General features: G+C 37.3%; 1 non-coding gene and 2 pseudogenes across 1 annotated transcript; all 3 read left to right on the forward strand.

Moving 5' to 3' along the window:
- The first annotated feature begins 3,503 nt into the window (after positions 1-3,503).
- On the forward strand, positions 3,504-5,494 carry LOC129251054 (small subunit ribosomal RNA). The gene has a single exon (XR_008582889.1). It is a non-coding gene; the product is annotated as a small subunit ribosomal RNA (ribosomal RNA).
- A 602-nt stretch (positions 5,495-6,096) lies between these two features.
- On the forward strand, positions 6,097-6,277 carry LOC129250913 (5.8S ribosomal RNA; annotated as a pseudogene).
- A 445-nt stretch (positions 6,278-6,722) lies between these two features.
- Positions 6,723-9,503, forward strand: LOC129251089 (large subunit ribosomal RNA; annotated as a pseudogene).
- Positions 9,504-12,500: the final 2,997 nt, after the last annotated feature.

Raw genomic sequence — 12,500 nt, forward strand, 5'->3', positions numbered from 1 at the left:
TGGCATATTGGCACTAAAATATATAATAAAGACATTTCAAATCAAACTGAAATGTATTGAAATGAATTTTCCCCATACATTTTTGACAATGTGAGGTGTGCATGGCAAAAAACACCACGGTGAAGGCATGTGAAATGATATGAAAATATCAAAAGTTAACTAACTAATGATATTGAAACATATAAATCGAATCATAACTATATGAAACTCGAATTTAAGCCATATTAAACTGGTAATATTGTGATTTTATGCCTGGTTTTCCATACGTTAGTTTAAATAGAAAGTTATGGAATATAACCTTGGCATATTGGCACTAAAATATATAATAAAGACATTTCAAATCAAACTGAAATGTATTGAAATGAATTTTCCCCATACATTTTTGACAATGTGAGGTGTGCATGGCAAAAAACACCACGGTGAAGGCATGTGAAATGATATGAAAATATCAAAAGTTAACTAACCAATGATATTGAAGCATATAAATCGAATCATAACTATATGAAACTCGAATTTAAGCCATATTAAACTGGTAATATTATGATTTTATGCCTGGTTTTCCATACGTTAGTTTAAATAGAAAGTTATGGAATATAACCTTGGCATATTGGCACTAAAATATATAATAAAGACATTTCAAATCAAACTGAAATGTATTGAAATGAATTTTCCCCATACATTTTTGACAATGTGAGGTGTGCATGGCAAAAAACACTCACGGTGAAGGCATGTGATATAATATGAAAATATCAAAAGTTAACTAACCAATGATATTGAAGCATATAAATCGAATCATAACTATATGAAACTCGAATTTGAGCCATATTAAACTGGTAATATTGTGATTTTATGCCTGGTTTTCCATACGTTAGTTTAAATAGAGAGTTATGGAATATAACCTTGGCATATTGGCACTAAAATATATAATAAAGACATTTCAAATCAAACTGAAATGTATTGAAATGAATTTTTCCCATACATTTTTGACAATGTGAGGTGTGCATGGCAAAAAACACTCACGGTGAAGGCATGTGAAATAATATGAAAATATCAAAAGTTAACTAACCAATGATGTTGAAGCATATAAATCGAATCATAACTATATGAAACTCGAATTTAAGCCATATTAAACTGGTAATATTGTGATTTTATGCCTGGTTTTCCATACGTTAGTTTAAATAGAGAGTTATGGAATATAACCTTGGCATATTGGCACTAAAATATATAATAAAGACATTTCAAATCAAACTGAAATGTATTGAAATGAATTTTTCCCATACATTTTTGACAATGTGAGGTGTGCATGGCAAAAAACACTCACGGTGAAGGCATGTGATATAATATGAAAATATCAAAAGTTAACTAACCAATGATATTGAAGCATATAAATCGAATCATAACTATATGAAACTCGAATTTGAGCCATATTAAACTGGTAATATTGTGATTTTATGCCTGGTTTTCCATACGTTAGTTTAAATAGAGAAAAATTCTCGAATATATATACATATATGAAGAATCTATATTCTATACTAACATTTTATGGAATATAACCTTGGCATATTGCCATTAAAATATATAATAAAGACATTTCAAATCAAACTGAAATGTATTGAAATGAATTTTTCCCATACATTTTTGACAATGTGAGGTGTGCATGGCAAAAAACACTCACGGTGAAGGCATGTGAAATAATATGAAAATATCAAAAGTTAACTAACCAATGATATTGAAGCATATAAATCGAATCATAACTATATGAAACTCGAATTTGAGCCATATTAAACTGGTAATATTGTGATTTTATGCCTGGTTTTCCATACGTTAGTTTAAATAGAGAGTTATGGAATATAACCTTGGCATATTGGCACTAAAATATATAATAAAGACATTTCAAATCAAACTGAAATGTATTGAAATGAATTTTTCCCATACATTTTTGACAATGTGAGGTGTGCATGGCAAAAAACACTCACGGTGAAGGCATGTGAAATAATATGAAAATATCAAAAGTTAACTAACCAATGATATTGAAGCATATAAATCGAATCATAACTATATGAAACTCGAATTTAAGCCATATTAAACTGGTAATATTGTGATTTTATGCCTGGTTTTCCATACGTTAGTTTAAATAGAAAAAATTTTCGAATATATATACATATATGAAGAATCTATATTCTAATACTAACATGTTATGGAATATAACCTTGGCATATTGGCACTAAAATATATAATAAAGACATTTCAAATCAAACTGAAATGTATTGAAATGAATTTTTCCCATACATTTTTGACAATGTGAGGTGTGCATGGCAAAAAACACTCACGGTGAAGGCATGTGATATAATATGAAAATATCAAAAGTTAACTAACCAATGATATTGAAACATATAAATCGAATCATAACTATATGAAACTCGAATTTGAGCCATATTAAACTGGTAATATTGTGATTTTATGCCTGGTTTTCCATACGTTAGTTTAAATAGAAAAAAATTCTCGAATATATATACATATATGAAGAATCTATATTCTATACTAACATTTTATGGAATATAACCTTGGCATATTGCCATTAAAATATATAATAAAGACATTTCAAATCAAACTGAAATGTATTGAAATGAATTTTTCCCATACATTTTTGACAATGTGAGGTGTGCATGGCAAAAAACACTCACGGTGAAGGCATGTGATATAATATGAAAATATCAAAAGTTAACTAACCAATGATATTGAAGCATATAAATCGAATCATAACTATATGAAACTCGAATTTGAGCCATATTAAACTGGTAATATTATGATTTTATTCCTGGTTTTCCATACGTTAGTTTAAATAGAAAAAATTTTCGAATATATATACATATATGAAGAATCTATATTCTATACTAACATGTTATGGCATATTGGTGTTATTGTATTTTATTCCTGGTTTTCTATAGTTAGTTTAAATAGAAATAAATTTTTGAATTCAAAATTTTATATTCTATACTAGCATTACATAGAAATTATCCTCAACTGTTTGTTTCTTGTATAAATACAGGAAATTAAACAGATGATGAAGAGAAAAAAATAAGAAAAACAAAAATTTATAAGAAAAATTAAATTTTAAACAAAGGAAAAGAGGAGAAAATTTTTTCAATCATATATATTTATGATTAAAAAATAGAATTATGAAATTATTAATTTCAATTCAAAGAGAAAAATTATGTAATATATGAAATTATTACATTAAAAATGCATTTGAAAAAAAAGTAAAATGTTATTAAGAATGATAAATTATTTGAAAATTGGCAAATATTAAGAAGAAATATCGTTCTTATATTTTTATATAAAATATATAATATAGAGAACGAAAATTCTTTTTCATAAAAAACGGTTTTTGAATTTTGATAAGAAAAGCTAAAGGGGGGTCGCCCCTTTACTTTTTATATACACCGTAATTTATGAAATTTTCAAATATGAAAAACAAAGAAAAATATATAAATAAAAATATTATTCTGGTTGATCCTGCCAGTAGTTATATGCTTGTCTCAAAGATTAAGCCATGCATGTCTAAGTACAAACAAATTAAAAGTGAAACCGCAAAAGGCTCATTATATCAGTTATGGTTCCATAGATCGTTAACAGTTACTTGGATAACTGTGGTAATTCTAGAGCTAATACATGCAATATAAACACGGACCTTATGGAACGTGTGCTTTTATTAGACTAAAACCAAGCGATCATTTGATCGTTAAATTGGTTGAACTCTAGATAACTTGCAGATCGTATGGTCCCGTACCGACGACAGATCTTTCAAATGTCTGCCCTATCAACTTTTGATGGTAGTATCTAGGACTACCATGGTTGCAACGGGTAACGGGGAATCAGGGTTCGATTCCGGAGAGGGAGCCTGAGAAACGGCTACCACATCTAAGGAAGGCAGCAGGCGCGTAAATTACCCACTCCCAGTTCGGGGAGGTAGTGACGAAAAATAACAATACAGGACTCATATCCGAGGCCCTGTAATTGGAATGAGTACACTTTAAATCCTTTAACAAGGACCTATTGGAGGGCAAGTCTGGTGCCAGCAGCCGCGGTAATTCCAGCTCCAATAGCGTATATTAAAGTTGTTGCGGTTAAAACGTTCGTAGTTGAATTTGTGCTTCATACGGGTAGTACAACTATATATTGTGGTATGTACATTACCTTATGTATGTAAGCGTATTACCGGTGGAGTTCTTATATATAATTAATACAATGTATTTTTTATATATTCCTCCTATTTAAACCTACTTCAGTGCTCTTCATCGAGTGTTGTTGTGGGCCGGTACAATTACTTTGAACAAATTAGAGTGCTTAAAGCAGGCTCCAAATGCCTGAATATTTTGTGCATGGAATAATGAAATAAGACCTCTGTTCTACTTTCATTGGTTTTTAGATCAAGAGGTAATGATTAATAGAAGCAGTTTGGGGGCATTAGTATTACGACGCGAGAGGTGAAATTCTTGGACCGTCGTAAGACTAACTTAAGCGAAAGCATTTGCCAAAGATGTTTTCATTAATCAAGAACGAAAGTTAGAGGTTCGAAGGCGATCAGATACCGCCCTAGTTCTAACCATAAACGATGCCAGCTAGCAATTGGGTGTAGCTACTACTATGGCTCTCTCAGTCGCTTCCCGGGAAACCAAAGCTTTTGGGCTCCGGGGGAAGTATGGTTGCAAAGCTGAAACTTAAAGGAATTGACGGAAGGGCACCACCAGGAGTGGAGCCTGCGGCTTAATTTGACTCAACACGGGAAAACTTACCAGGTCCGAACATAAGCGTGTAAGACAGATTGATAGCTCTTTCTCGAATCTATGGGTGGTGGTGCATGGCCGTTCTTAGTTCGTGGAGTGATTTGTCTGGTTAATTCCGATAACGAACGAGACTCAAATATATTAAATAGATGCTTTCAGGATTATGATGTTGAAACTTATATAGCCTTCTTTCATGCGTACATCTTGAATGTACAAGTGTTTGAATGTGTTTATATAAGTGGAGTCGTACCTGTTGGTTTGTCCCATTATAAGGACACTAGCTTCTTAAATGGACAAATTGCGTCTAGCAGTAACGAGATTGAGCAATAACAGGTCTGTGATGCCCTTAGATGTCCTGGGCTGCACGCGCGCTACAATGAAAGTATCAACGTGTATTTCCTAGACCGAGAGGTCCGGGTAAACCGCTGAACCACTTTCATGCTTGGGATTGTGAACTGAAACTGTTCACATGAACTTGGAATTCCCAGTAAGTGCGAGTTATTAACTCGCATTGATTAAGTCCCTGCCCTTTGTACATACCGCCCGTCGCTACTACCGATTGAATTATTTAGTGAGGTCTCCGGACGTGATCACTGTGACGCCTCGTGTGTCACGGTTGTTTCGCAAAAGTTGACCGAACTTGATTATTTAGAGGAAGTAAAAGTCGTAACAAGGTTTCCGTAGGTGAACCTGCGGAAGGATCATTATTGTGTTCCATATCCGTAAGAAAAACAAACAAACAAACAAACAAACAAACAAACAGACAAGCAAACAAACGAACAAAAAGAAAAAAAAAAAAAAAAAAAAAAAGAAAAAAAAAAAAAAATTTATATAATTATTTTGAATCCATAATTCTTTTTATTCTTTTTCATTCAATTTGTGATCCATCAATTATATCATATTAAATATAATATATGATGGTACATTTTGTAATGTTTTTTCTTATTTTTTTCTTTTAAAAACCTTTAAACATGAAAATAAAAAGTTGTACTTATTATTCATTTGATTGAATGATAAGTTAATTTGTTCACAATAACAAAAGTGGTATATATTTATTATATTATTATATATATACATAAAATGATTAAAAAAATACAAAATAATTGAATCATAATAAATACCACCACTGTATTATTGTTGAACTAAGACATTCGCAACTTAATAAAAATGTTTAGAGTTAAATATATTTGATATATATTATTGAAAGAAAATCAATTTATATATTATTAATATTATTTAATTTTACTCTTTCAATTAATATATGCAAAAAAAAATTGACATTTGTTATAAATAAAAATAAATAAAAAAATACTCTAAGCGGTGGATCACTTGGCTCATGGGTCGATGAAGAACGCAGCAAACTGTGCGTCATCGTGTGAACTGCAGGACACATGAACATCGACATTTTGAACGCATATCGCAGTCCATGCTGTTATGTACATTAAATTCAATTTTAAAGTACTGCTTGGACTACATATGGTTGAGGGTTGTAAGACTATGCTAAATAAGTTGCTTATTCTTTTATAAAAATAATTGAATTTAAGCAAATGTGTATATTATTGGATTTTAAATAATTCATAATATTAATAGCAAAAAAAATAAAGATATATAATGAATTTTATTTATTATATATTCTTTAAAAAAAAAATCCTCTCAAATAAAATGAAATGATGAAAATATTGAATCTAAGTATTCTTTACAAAAAATTTTCATATTATTTATATATATATATATAAAATAATAATTTATATATGTAATTAAAAGGAGGAATGTCTAGCATAAAAATTAAATTTTTTATTCTAGGATTGCCTCATTTTACATTATTATTATTTTTATATATTTACAATATATAAAAGGAGAAAAGAAAAATAGAGATGAAAAGATGATATAATTTTTTTTATTAAATTGTGAGAAGATAAAAAAAGAATATTAAAACAACCTCAACTCATATGGGATTACCCCCTGAATTTAAGCATATTAATGAGGGGAGGAAAAGAAACTAACAAGGATTTTCTTAGTAGCGGCGAGCGAAAAGAAAATAGTTCAGCACTAAGTCACTTTGTCTATATGTCAAATGTGAGATGCAGTGTATGGAATATCTTAATATCTAGTATGAGAAATTAACGATTTAAGTCCTTCTTAAATGAGGCCATTTACCCATAGAGGGTGCCAGGCCCGTATAACGTTAATGATTACTAGAAAGATATTTCCAAAGAGTCGTGTTGCTTGATAGTGCAGCACTAAGTGGGTGGTAAACTCCATCTAAAACTAAATATAACCATGAGACCGATAGTAAACAAGTACCGTGAGGGAAAGTTGAAAAGAACTCTGAATAGAGAGTTAAATAGTACGTGAAACTGCTTAGAGGTTAAGCCCGATGAACCTGAATATCCATTATGAAAAATTCATCATTAAATAATTAAAAAAATAATGTGCATTTTTTTCATATAAGGACATTGTAATCTATTAACATAATAAAGTATTTATCAAAAGATCATTGGTGATATTAAGTTTATTTAAATTAATTTGCTTTTTAAGCATATTAACATAAAATAAATACTAATGATTTGATAAAGTGTTGATAGATTTTATTATATATAATGCTAAAATTCATTTTTTGAATTTTACAAAAAATTTAATATCTATGATATTAATATTTATTTGTATGCATTTATATGATTAACAATGCGAAAGATTCAGGATACCTTCGGGACCCGTCTTGAAACACGGACCAAGGAGTCTAACATATGTGCAAGTCATTGAGTTATATTAAACTTAATGGCATAATTAACTTAACTTAAATATAATGGGATTAATTTTTAGTCTATTTTTTAATAAATAGTCAATTAATTCAATCCCGGGGCGTTCCATATAGTTATGTATAATGATAATTTATTATTATTTATACCTCTAACTGGAGCGTACCTTGAGCATATATGCTGTGACCCGAAAGATGGTGAACTATACTTGATCAGGTTGAAGTCAGGGGAAACCCTGATGGAAGACCGAAACAGTTCTGACGTGCAAATCGATTGTCAGAATTGAGTATAGGGGCGAAAGACCAATCGAACCATCTAGTAGCTGGTTCCCTCCGAAGTTTCCCTCAGGATAGCTGGTGCATTTAAAAATTATATAAAATAATCTTATCTGGTAAAGCGAATGATTAGAGGCCTTAGGGTCGAAACGATTTTAACCTATTCTCAAACTTTAAATGGGTAAGAACCTCACCTTTCTTGATATGAAGGTTGAGGTTATGATATAATGTGCCCAGTGGGCCACTTTTGGTAAGCAGAACTGGCGCTGTGGGATGAACCAAACGTAATGTTACGGTGCCTAAATTAACAACTCATGCAGATACCATGAAAGGCGTTGGTTGCTTAAAACAGCAGGACGGTGGACATGGAAGTCGTAATCCGCTAAGGAGTGTGTAACAACTCACCTGCCGAAGCAACTAGCCCTTAAAATGGATGGCGCTTAAGTTGTATACCTATACATTACCGCTAAAGTAGATGATTTATAAAACAATTTCGATTGATTTATAAATTTTGAAACTTTAGTGAGTAGGAGGGTACAATAGTGTGCTTAGAAGTGTTTGGCGTAAGCCTGCATGGAGCCGCTATTGGTACAGATCTTGGTGGTAGTAGCAAATAATCGAATGAGACCTTGGAGGACTGAAGTGGAGAAGGGTTTCGTGTGAACAGTGGTTGATCACGAGTTAGTCGGTCCTAAGTTCAAGGCGAAAGCCGAAAATTTTCAAGTTTTTAATAAAAAAAAATATTAATAAAAATATATTTAAAAATAATTAAAATACTTGAATTATTTTGAACGAAAGGGAATACGGTTCCAATTCCGTAACCTGTTGAGTATCCGTTTGTTATTAAAAATGGGCCTTGTGCTCATCCTGGCAACAGGAACGACCATAAAGAAGCCGTCGAGAGATATCGGAAGAGTTTTCTTTTCTGTTTTATAGTCGTACTACCATGGAAGTCTTTCGAAGAGAGATATGGTAGATGGACTAGAAGAGCATGACATTTACTGTTGTGTCGATATTTTCTCCTCGGACCTTGAAAATTTATGGTGGGGTCACGCAAACTTCTCAACAGGCCGTACCAATATCCGCAGCTGGTCTCCAAGGTGAAGAGTCTCTAGTCGATAGAATAATGTAGGTAAGGGAAGTCGGCAAATTAGATCCGTAACTTCGGGATAAGGATTGGCTCTGAAGATTGAGATAGTCGGGCTTGATTGGGAAGCAATACCATGGTTTATGTACTCGTTCTGGGTAAATAGAGAATTACGATTCTTGTTCCCCGGATAGTAGTTACGTAGCCAATTGTGGAACTTTCTTGCTAAAATTTTTAAGGAATTATATCATTCGATATATATTCCTTTTAAATTATAACGATTATCAATTAACAATCAATTCAGAACTGGCACGGACTTGGGGAATCCGACTGTCTAATTAAAACAAAGCATTGTGATGGCCCTAACGGGTGTTGACACAATGTGATTTCTGCCCAGTGCTCTGAATGTCAAAGTGAAGAAATTCAAGTAAGCGCGGGTAAACGGCGGGAGTAACTATGACTCTCTTAAGGTAGCCAAATGCCTCGTCATCTAATTAGTGACGCGCATGAATGGATTAACGAGATTCCTACTGTCCCTATCTACTCACTCATTCGCAGTGTGACTGCTGAGCTGAACGGACGTGCCGTGCGCTGTGTGCTATTTTTGCGATTTCGCTGTGTGCCTGTGTGCTATATCCGCGTGTGATAACCGGTAGTGTTATAGTTGTGCGAGTGACGCTTATATTGTTGTGGCTGTACTATTGCGGTACAGTGTTTACAATTTATTGCGCTAGTGAGTGCCGTTGTCCGAGTGACGCTACTTTGTAGTAGCTGTACAGTGTTTACGAATAATTGAAAGTGCCGTACGGTAGTGTTGTTGGACACTCCAGTGAGTGCCAATATACTCCGTGCTATAGACACAGAGTGCGTGTTTGTGAGTGCTGCTAGATACAGCGTTGGAAATTTTCCATTAAGTTGTTTACAACTTTTGCGGGCGTGCCGCTATTTTTCGGCGTGGTGCTTTTGCGCGTAGCTGTACCATAGCGGTACGTTGTTTACGAGCAATTGCTCAAGTGACTAAGGTTGTGCTAGTGACGCCACTGTTCGCGTGGCTGTACATTGTGTACAAGTGTGTTGTGTTGGTATATTGTGGGACGCTCAAGCGAGTGCCGCTATACCAAGTTGTTTACAACTTTTGTGTGCCGCTAATTTCTGGCGTGGCTTTTGGCGCGTGCCGTTAATCCTTGGCGTCGGTGTAGTGTCGCGCTGTTATTTTTTCGGCGTGGGTTCGTTGAGTGCGTGTACACTAGGTAGTCGTGCCGCTATATTGCCATATTTGGCAACAGTAAAAAGGGCGTCCTCTTTTGTGCGTGGGTACAGTACTGCGCCAAGGTTGAATACCTTGTGCAGGTGCTACGACCAAAGCGTGTTGTGTTTTTTGCCTGCGGTCGAGCTCGGCGTTAGCTCCACCTTGGTCGACCCGTCCTTGTTCGGGGAACAGTGTTCTGTCCGGCAAGGCATTGGTGGTGGCCTTTGCCAAACCTTTGGTTGGCGCTGTGGGCTACGCCCTCGCGCTTTGCTTTGGCTCGCCGATAGGTGCAGCCGCTGTGTGCGTGCCTGTGCGGGATTCACTCCTGCCGTGCAGTAGTTGCCGTCGCCCAAAAGGGACCCAGTTTTTGTTGTTGCTCGGGAGGCCTTTATACGGCGAACTCGGCAACCTTAGTGGTGGAGAGTTGGGCAATGCCCAAATCAGAAGGGTTGAGGAAGAGGGCGAACACCTCTCTTCCAAGCGGGTCGGCGGTGCCATCGTCGGCAATGGACGAGACGACGTCCGGAGAGGAGGAGGTGATCTTGCGGTCTCCTCCCCGTTCTAAGAAGAAGACCGCTGGAGGTGCAGCGGTTCCGGTGGAGAAGGTATCTTCAAAGGTACCTGAAAAGGTGAGTGGAAGCGAGGGTGGTTCCGAAAGCGGAAAGATTGGGAGTGGGCGCAAGGGGCGGAAGACGGGGGAAAAATTAGGTCCCGCAGGGAAGCGTTTGGAGGAAATCCGTGGGGAATTGGGTGCTTCCCTGAAAGGTTTGGGTGCGATCGGTGGGGATGCCGAACGCAAGAAAGTTGCGGTGCAGTTTATGGGGCGCTTCAAGTCCATTGTGACGGCCTTTAGTGGAGCCGTCATAGACATGGACGGCGTCCCGAAAAGTGTTGCAAAAGACCTCCTGGGGTACTCCTTGGAGTTCGAGGAACTCTTTGTGGAAATGGTGGGGGAGATAGCCCATCTTCGTGGGCAACTAGAAGCCACGAAGATTACCAGGGAGGAAGCACCTCGGAGGACGGCTGGAGCTGCGCTGGCTGGTGCAGCGTCGATGCCGGCACCTCAGGCGCCTGCGCCTGTGTTGCCTGCGTTGCCGGTGCCCAAGCCAGTTGAGACCTGGTCGGTCGTAGTAAGGGGTAAAACCCCCACTACTTCCAAGGAGGTGATCAAGAAAGTTGTAAAGGAGGTTGGGCCTTCCATGGGGGTTAGGGTGCACGAGGTGCGCCCGTTGAAGGATGGAGGTGCGATTATTCGCACCCCATCCGTTGCCGAGAGGGATAACTTGGCAAAAAATGCCAAGTTTTCCGAAGTGGGGCTCGATGTGAGCATACGTCGGAAGCTGGGGCCTAGGGTTGTGGTCCAGGGGGTTCACACGGAGATCTCCCCTGAGGATTTCATGGGAGAGTTGTTCCGGTTGAACCTCAAGGAGTTCAGCCCTGGGTGCCGTGAGAAGGATGTGAGGATGATCAGCCGTCCTTGGAAGGTCAGCCCCGATGGGGTGACGAATGTTGTCCTTGAGGGAACGGACATGCTAATGTCCGCCCTCCTGGAAGCAGGTCGTTGCTACATAAAGTGGTTTTCCTTCCGGGTACGGCCAGACCAACTGACGCCCGGCTGCTTCCGATGCATGGGGTTTGATCACAGGGTGGCAGAATGCAGAGCCAAGAAGGATGTCTGCCGTAGGTGCGGGCAAGAAGGACACAGGAGTGCAGGTTGTGGCAATGCCCCGCATTGTCGCAACTGTGCATTTAAGGGCAAGCCAGCCGGACATCTAATGATGTCCACTGTCTGCCCGGTGTACTGTGCCATTGTTGCCCGTGCGAACGCTAGACATTGATGGTTGAGCTATATCAACTGAACTGTCAGGGGTCATATGCCGTGATGTGTGAATTGGGGGCGTGTATGTCGGAGGGGGGCTGCGGCATTGCTTTGCTCCAGGAACCATACTCCACCAATGGGGTGGTGAGAGGCCTTCCTGGGGGCTTCAGGGTCTTTACGGACCTTGGAGTCAAGGCCGCAGTAGCTGTGTGTGAGCCAAGCTACTCTTGTGTAGTAGTTGACTCATCACAGTGGGGAGTATGTGTGTGTGTCGAGGGGGAATTCGGCAGAATGAATGTTGTCAGCTTGTACTGCAAGTCTGACGAGCCTCTAGAGCCCTACTTAAGATACATTGATGCGGTGCTACTACTTGAGAGTAGCATTCCTGCCATCGTGTGTCTTGACGCGAATGCTACCTCCCCGATGTGGTTCAGCAAGGTATCCAGGCATACTGCTGGATATCGGAGCCACACTCGGGGTGAGGTTATGAGCGAGTGGGTTGTGGCGAATAACCTTCTTGTAGC

Source organism: Anastrepha obliqua, chromosome 6 (genome assembly GCF_027943255.1).
Source record: "Anastrepha obliqua isolate idAnaObli1 chromosome 6, idAnaObli1_1.0, whole genome shotgun sequence".
Lineage (NCBI taxonomy): Eukaryota > Metazoa > Arthropoda > Insecta > Diptera > Tephritidae > Anastrepha > Anastrepha obliqua.